This window comes from Botryllus schlosseri, chromosome 13, assembly GCF_051294905.1.
Source record: "Botryllus schlosseri isolate E-star chromosome 13, Bs_hap1, whole genome shotgun sequence".
Lineage (NCBI taxonomy): Eukaryota > Metazoa > Chordata > Ascidiacea > Stolidobranchia > Styelidae > Botryllus > Botryllus schlosseri.
Window position 1 is genome coordinate 12,781,864 of NC_137248.1, and position 9,190 is coordinate 12,791,053.

Sequence of the window (9,190 nt, forward strand, 5' to 3'; positions counted from 1 at the left end):
AGGCGCCCAAATGACTGGCGCCGAATGTTCCTGTCTTAGCAATCTGAACCTCACAAGACAAATACCATCCCGCAGGAAAAAAAACATTATATGCCAGTGAAGAAATACCAATCTGAAATCGTGTGATCTTTCAGTTTAGTAGGTTTGGGCAATTCTACTTTTTTTGAATATATACCAGACAGGACTACAGGAAGTCACGAAATAACATCATGTAAAGAAGTCATACCAAGGGGTCCGCGCGCCCGAAGATGTTCAATTTTACGGGGTTTGCAGTTTCAAACACATTGGGACGCAACAATGCTGTCTGGCGAAACGAGAGAGTAGCTCTAGAGAAAAAGAGCCATACAGCATTGTTGCGTCCCAATGCCAATCTCCATAACAATGAAAAATTCTAGGCTGATTGTGAGAGTTCCAGGGCCACGAGCGGAATATAATTTATATTTTCGTAATCAGTGCAGAGTCAGCTTTCGATTGATACCCGTTTCACCAAATTTAATGCTCGGCAAGCCGGTCAAAAATGACCGTCAAATTGCCCGTAGCCAAATGGAAACTGTGACGTGATACAATTTCACTGAGGCGTGAGATTTGCTTGTGTCGACACCATATAGGACACTTTGGTTTCATTGCCCTAGTATTCGTGCGGCCCCGACCGAACTCTGAAATTTTAAATTTGGCCCGTACACCGAAAAAGGTTGGTAACCACTGTTCTAGTGTGTTTCATTTTATCAAAATTCTGTAAATCTACTGTTTTTTCATGAAAAAATACATTTAAATAAAGATGTTATTTTGATGTGCTTTACATAATCTACTTTAAGGAATAATTATTAGTATCCGTCTACACTTTGTCATTTAGTAAAAGAACAAACCCCATAGTTAAATTGCCTTGCTGCCCATCATTTTTATCAGTAGCAGAGTGAATTGAAAAATGGCCTGACGTCATAACGCTAAAGTCTGATTTTGCATGGGACATTCTTGCTTGCCCATAGTGATTTGGCTTCAATGGTTTTAATTTAATAAAATGTTCCAGTGTAGCTTTATTTGATCCTTTGACGATGGAAAAGCTAGAAAACCACCCATTAGTCCTTGTTATGTGAGTGTATGACGCTACACCACTTTTTATATATCCTTCACTCGGATTGGATCGAATGTGATGGATATTATGCTCGCGAGAATCTGTTTTAGTATAGAGCCGAAAAAAATTGCTATTGGAAATAAATAACTATTATCAATATTGTCTGAAGTGAAAATGATTTCAGAAAACGTGCTGAATTTGTCATTTGTTAAGTCTTCTCCTAAATTCATTGGTGTTATAATAAAAGCATCCCCTCATATTTTATGGTTTGTGCAATAGATTTGACCTAAATTGCAAAACTTGTTAATCGTAAGAGTCTATTGAAACCTTTTAGTTGAAAACTAGTCGTGTAGAAGATGTCTAAAAGTGACGTGCAATGGGGCAATATTCTATTACGCCACAAAACTCGCGCGCGTACTAAGAGCGTTAAATAAAGCCATATATATTCACATACGATTGCTTTACGCAGTTGCAAATTACACACATAGTGAGATGAGGTCCAGCACTTCAGCAAAAGTCATTATTACGGAGTTTGGTCTTGCGTAAAGTGCCAGGGACTAGTGCTAACACTGCACAAATAGGTATGTGAGTCACGGAAGTAATAACTGCGCCCGACCTTGTAATAACAGCTTGTAATAACAAACAGTTGTATCATAAGTTTTGGATGTGATACGAAGTTACTGTTGACTTCAATGAATAGCTGTATCACTTATATGGATTATAAGTCGCGCGTTGTTTCAAATTGATATGAAATGCAGCAATACTATATTACGTAAGAGAACTAGCGCGTGTAAGAGCACTTGAGCAGTGTCAAATAGACATAATATATTTACTTGCGATGGTCCTATGCAGCAGGAAATTACACATATAGTTGGTTGTGTACGATCAATAGGATCTATAAGACCAATAACTAGGGCTGGGCACAATGATTTCAGTACTCGAATCTGAATCGAGTATTAATTGTAATGATTCGAGTCGAGTAGTAAAAGACGATTTTTTCTAGTATTGAAATTTTACGCTCCTCGGCACTGGAAGTTAATTTTTCAACGATAATAATAGTTTCGACAGTAATTTGACTATTGAAGCCTTGAAACCTTGATTGGCTGTATCGTAGCATACGAAACATAGAGTACAAAGCTACGAACGTTACTGGAACTAGCACATTTTCGAAGTCATGATCGTCCCACAACATTGTCACCAAGTCGAATAAAATCGGTATGGTCGAAAAAATACCAAAGTATCTTTAATATGATGGATAACAGGCATTTTATTCTTTGTGGTGGCATAAATAGTACATATTTGAACTTTAACATATCACGTTCCGCTATGACGTCATAATGAGTGATACTCGATTACTCGACTCGACTCGAAGCATAATACGTGATTCAGAATCGAATCACTCAGTTACTCGATTTTGCCTAGCCCTACCAATAACATGGAGTTTGGTCTCATATGAGGCAGAGTAAACGTCCGCAGGAAATACCAACTATACTCGAATTACAATGCACACTGCCTTACGCGATGCCTTTGCCGAAATGACGTAAATTACGCCAGCCGCGAGTCATGCTTATCACAGCAACTTTCCTATGTTGGTGCGCTCGACTGCGTACAGCCGTATAGCTATCAAACCGGGTGAAGTCTTGCTCTAATGCTGAAATTGATGTAGCCAACACCGTAATCGGGCAGATTCGGTTTTCATGATACAATATCAAATCAAGGCAACTCCCGTACGCCTGCTAGATTTTACATTTCACATCGATGCATTCTTTACCTAAATTTCATTGAATTAAAAAATTGATTAGTGGAATAATCACAATTTGCACATGTGGTATTGTTGCTTTTTCTGGTATTCATACAATGTTTTCTGACCACAATGGTCATTTACACTAGGCCGCATACAGAACGCTAACGTGAACCTCGCGTTCATACCATCCGTAGCTTATATAGTGGTGGTAGGCCTACATTTAGAAGTTTGCACTACTCTACAATCTCTACATAATCAACTATATAAGGCTAATAACAAATAATGATGCATTTAATAACAGGTGCTAAAACAAAAAAGGCCTTCATTGCAGCCCACAACCCTTATGCACGACTTTGAATTGGCAGCCATTCGGGCATTCTCTGATGAATTTCCGAATGTGAAAATTACGGGGTGCCTGTTTCATCTCAGCCAAAGTGTAAAAAGAAAGGTGCAGGAGTTAGGATTGAAAACTCAATATATCTATCTGATCGCGACTTCTCCATTCAGGCAAGCCTTTGTATAGTCAATGACGTTATCGCTAAGTGATAATAACTAGAGGTTTTGTGACAGGCAAAGTCCTTGACGGCCCTGGCTTTTGTGCCGGAGTCAAACGTAGAACGTTGCTTTGGTATATTGACTTCCTCTGGCAATGGCTGGCCAAGTATTACCGACGAATTGGCTAATTATTTTCGAGATACATATATAGGTAGGCTGTAGCACAATTCTATCGATATAGGCATATCTCAATCATTATCTTTTCTGCGTTAGGTAGCACAAACCATCAACAAGGAAGTGTCAGGCGGGCACTATTCCCACCCAGGGTGTGGAACGTGCTGCGACGTACCATCGATGAGATGCACCGAACGAACAACTCCGTTGAAGGATGGCATCGTGGCTTCGGCATACTGGTTGTGGGGTGCCACGTGAACATTTGGAGTTTTTTAGAATGTATTAAGTAAGTTTTTTATTGCATGATGCTGTAGATCAGCGGTCCTCAAACTTTTTTAGACACGCCCCCTTGATGATAGTAAAAAATTTCGCGCGCCCCTTATCGTCATATCCGAAAAAATATTAAAAAGAGCAATCAGTTTTAATCAAATGATTGGCATTCTCCCGGATCAGCTAATTTTATAATCTCCGCCCTAAGATTCAGCAATATTATTTATGGCATACTATACAAACGTGGCATATTTTTGAAGGAAGGATGTCATACAAAAGCAAGTGGACTTAATTCAAACTTTCTCTGGACAAGGTTCGCCTACAAGAAAGAAGAAATACGTTACACTGAGCGAAAATTTGAAGCGACTCTGCGAGGAAACATGGACGAATGACACCATGCCAGAAACTTTTCTGAAGAGAGTGGCACATAATCTTAACTGAGTAAATATATAATGGCGATCAAGACAGATTTAGCGTAACGCCATGTCTATTGAAATTGAAATCACCAGCTTTCGGAGCCCTGCTCGTACCTGAGGTTTCTGAGGACGGAGCAGAGCTCTGCAAGCTTTCGAATTTTAGGTTTCAATAGACCTAAGTGATGCTAAATCTATGGCGATCACTATTACATATTTACAATCTGAATCTCTCGTGTAAAGTCAATTAGAGTGTCTTTCACTTCGTTTGTTTCGTTGTATTTATATGTCAGTCATGCCATATAATCAATAAACTTCAGGTCTACCGAACGAATGATTGTTTTCCAAAGTGTAGACTAGATTTTTTGGGGGATAGTGTACATCCGAAATTCCTCAGTCTCCAATGTCTGCAAGCCCTAGAAGTAACGAGTAGGCAAGGAGAGGCGAGAAAATATAGCACGAATCCTATATCACCTTTGCATACGAGGAGTCAAAGCTGGGGATAGGACATGCAGTGTGATGAGTGTGGAATATAAGCTCATAATCTATCTCAGGGCTCGGCAACTGTTCATATGCTGCAGCGCGCCAAACATTTTTCAATTTTGTCATATTTATCGTTTCAACCCAGGAATCCCACCAACCGCCTATCTGCTGCTGACAATGGCATCGGTTACCCCCGTGCTTCTTACAGTAATGGTAGCGAAGGGTAAAAAAGTTGGTCGCTACTGCATTACACGTACGTAATATGGTAGGCTTACCAAACGTCCTCTTTCAAGAGGATTTGTCCTCTTTTTTGACTTTTTTGAAAGTGTCCTCGGAGGACGCCCTTTTGTCCTCTTTTTTTGCGATTTTGTCCTCTTTTTTGAAAATTTAGGTCAGATTTAGAGCAAATTGCGAGTGATATGCCGCAAATTAGCACAGAAGTGACGCTCCGGCGGGTATTTCGGAGTGAAAAACGGTGATTTTAGCTCTGTCCATGTCTAATGTCCATTCTCGGCATTGTCTATTCTCGGTAATATCCATTCTCGGTAATGCCCGTTCTCGGTAATAGCATTCTCGGTAATGTCCATTCTCGGTAATAGCATTCTCGCTAATGTCCATTCTCGGTATTGTCAATTCTCGGTAATATCCATTCTCGGTAATATCCGTTCTCGGTAATGTCCATTCTCGGTAATAGCATTCTCGGTAATGTCCATTCCCGGTAATAGCACTCTCGGTAATGTCATTCTCAGTAATGTCCATTCTCGGTATTGTCCATTCTCTGTAATGTCCATTCTCGGTATTTTCCATTCTCGGTAATGTCCATTCTCGATATTATCCATTCTCGGTATTGTCCCGTCTCGGTATTGTCCGTTCTCGGTAATGTCCATTCTCGGTAATAGCATTCTCGGTAATGTCCATTCTCGGTAATAGCATTCTCGGTAATGTCCATTCTCGGTAATAGCACTCTCGGTAATGTCATTCTCAGTAATGTCCATTCTCGGTATTGTCCATTCTCTGTAATGTCCATTCTCGGTATTTTCCATTCTCGGTAATGTCCATTCTCGATATTATCCATTCTCGGTATTGTCCCGTCTCGGTATTGTCCGTTCTCGGTAATGTCCATTCTCGGTAATAGCATTCTCGGTAATGTCCATCTCGGTAATAGCATTCTCGGTAATAGTAGGGAACCAAGCTGTCCGCGGGCCGTATGTTCCCCGTGCCTGCCTTATTTAAATATAATTTGCATTCTAGCGATATAGCAGCAGTCTATATGAAGTATTTACACGCTCTCCGCCTCTGCATCCTAAAGGAAATTCGCATCGAATAAATAGGACAGCGTTACAGCTTTCTGTCTAAACTGCATCAGTCTATAACGCGAATCCGTAGGCTTCACGTCACATGCAGATATTGAAGCAGTATATTTCAATCAAGTTCGGATCTTTTTCCACTACTTTTATCAGTTAAAAGAAATATATTAATGTACCGTCTCCATTTAGATGCACATGCGATCTTCATTGAAACGTCTCAACGCTATAATAATAACAAGCTATTAATTTTTTGATTTGACAGGTAATTCAGGCAAGGAATCGAAGTCCAGAATTGTACATACCCGTCATTATGAAAGTACTCTCAATACGCCCCGCGGATATTTGCTGTTGTTTCAACGAGTCTATGGTGTAACTGAGCTGAATATTCTCATACACATTGCCCGGGAGGAAAGGCTACTCATATAGGCAAAACTCACCACATTCCAGTAATGTTGCGTTGTGGGTATATGAGGTGTTTGGTTCTTATCTATCAGCTGGAAAGGGTGTGAAACTTGTAATAATGTAAGATAAGTTGTCGCTGACTACATTGGCACCTGACTCTATTGCGATTCTGCTCTTCATAAAATATTTTTGAACACGAAGTTGGAGCTATTTACTTATTTATTCCTCAGTTAGAAAGTGCAACGGGTGTTTTTCCAGTCGGATGAAAGATATCACATAATTCGCGACGGCATGTCTAGTTCCATTCCATTCCGCATTTAAAGATACAATACATTACATTTCCAGATATTCATAAAATTTCACACGACGAGTCGGAATCAACCACCGGTCAACATGAAAGGACTACTGGTAATGAGTTTGGTGCTATTCGCAATAGCTGCACCAAGTCGCGCGTGGCTTACTTTAGGCTTCCACTGGGGGTAAGATATGGTGCTATACGAGTCTTTACCTACAGTAAGGTTTATAGATACGATCAAATTACATCAAGCAAATGGGGCCGTCTTGATGATTTTCAAACATTGTAAGGTTTCGGCGTTTGTGTTACCAGAAAGCCTTTCCAGCATGTGTTTACGTATATGGTAAATTTTGAAGACCGACAACACTCTAATTATGATGGGGTGTTAAATTGAATGCTTTTCAGAACGCTGTCGTACTTCAACAGCAATTCAAAAGGTATTTTAAAGATCAGATTTCGCAGATTTGGCAAGATGATGACTAAAAAAGCAGTAATGGGTCATCAACTTGTGCCATGTCACTGCTCAGCCCCCCGGTTCCAGATAAATGGCCAACACCTTCTACCAAACCTCAACATCATGGCCCTATTGCCCGAGTGATGATCTTTGTTAAGTTATGACCTCACCAAATGCTACTATATTTGGTCAAGTTACCGTAAAACCAACATTGGCAGTGGAGGCCCCAGTTTGATTATTGGCAGTAGCAAGTTCTCAATAACATCCGAGACTCTCCTCTCTTACGTCATTGGGCTCATTGTTCCTTAACAATAAAAAGCCTACAGAAATATCCGATCAAATAACAATCCAACAAAAACAATGAAAAGAGAAAGCTTAATAGGAAGAAATATAACGATCAAACACTGGCACTTAAAGGCCTAGTGGCGTGCCAGATAAAAATACCGTAGCCTACTTGGTTGCTTCCACAAGCTCCTATCTGTTCGTTGCACAGCATTGTACATTGTGTGTCTCGAACGAGCAAAAATAAATAGAACCACCGATTTTGCCACCTTTGAATTCGGATTCCTTAATTTTTGTTACATGTCGATCTTGTATACCACATTTTCTCGCGGCACTCTGCCTGAGAACCACTGCCCCATGGCATTATATTACAATGGTGACTTTTTTGTCCATACCACTTTCATAACGTGATAGGATTTTGGTTTGTTTGGGAAAATGGATTGCACTTCTCGAAAGTCTATCTTACGGAATGGGCATGTATATAATCTATATTTCATGCGCTGTATAGCGACAACAGCGCGATGGAGGAGGCTGGCGCGAAAGCACAAGACCAAACCTTATACTTCAGAAATGCGGAGGATGCTGGGAAATGTATGATGCAAAGCGTGTTCCATCAGACAAATAGTCATTAACGATACGTGATATTTAATTTCAGCGCTGATTCATGCGCTGATAAACAGTCAGCGAAGAGACGAAGCGGACGCAAATGAATTCGATTGGAAATAAAGATCTTGGATTTCAGCATCGATAATAACGCACGACTTTAGAAATGTATTTCTGATATTAAATTCTCATGCATTGATTATGTCCAAGTTCAAGTTGTAAGCATGGAGGGGTAACGAAGAACCTGAGCGAGATAGTGTATTCGTTATGCGTCCGATTCCTCGATCGGCAGGTCGTGGATTCGATCCCCGGCAGGGTCATACCATTCTCGAACATTGGTATTCGCTGCTAGGCGCTCAGCAATTACGGATAGCGTAAAGGAGAAAAATACGGGGGCGCATGTATTAAATATTATTAAACAATGTACATTGTACACGATACCTAGCGGCAACTCGGGCTACATCAGAGGTCTCAAACTCAAATGTGCTCGCGGGTCAATTTCCTAGTTTGTTTATGACGCCGCGGGTCCCGGCATCGATGATAAGAATATTTAATGTATAATTTCTAAGTAGGCCTTATTTGACGGCATTCCACAAACATCGTGGAAATGTAATTTAGTGATATGCTAGTCACGCTTGACATGGAAAAAAATGACATTTTTAAACATTTGAATAGAATTGTTTTTATGTCGCGCATAATTTTTTAATTCATGAGTTATAGACATCATGCGAGAAGGGCATCATGACATCGTAAAATTGTCGGGTTATAACATAAGCTAGTGGACCTTTGACGTGTCACAATTTCATGTAGAATATTTCAAAAACTTACTCAGGATCGATCTGATATCAGATCATTTGGGCAGTATAGCCTAATCCTGGTTTTGATATAGTCGTAATAAGTATAACGCTATTGTTACTGTCATTGCCGAAGTCAAATTAAATCAGCGTTAGATTTTACCTTCGATTATTATTGGAACATATCAATAACAACTTCAATTAAGCATTATTGAGCCATAGTAATAACATTGCTTCTTAACCTTTTAAGCGATCGTACCCCTTGTGCTTCCAATAGATTTGTTGATAAGCTACACTCTTAGCGAAAAGAGTGGGTAGACACACACCAAAAGGTGGTACACGAAAACAGAACTTACGTAACCCTGCCGATGTATATGACCAGAACTCAGCCCATTCCTCGGT

The 9,190-nt window shown here is 40.1% G+C and overlaps 1 long non-coding RNA gene across 1 annotated transcript; it reads left to right on the top strand.

The window, feature by feature from the left end:
• Positions 1–6,705: 6,705 nt before the first annotated feature.
• Positions 6,706–8,193, top strand: LOC145453516 (uncharacterized). The gene is made up of 3 exons (XR_013919801.1): positions 6,706–6,839; positions 7,900–7,982; positions 8,047–8,193. It is a non-coding gene; the product is annotated as an uncharacterized LOC145453516 (long non-coding RNA).
• The last annotated feature ends 997 nt before the right edge of the window (positions 8,194–9,190 follow it).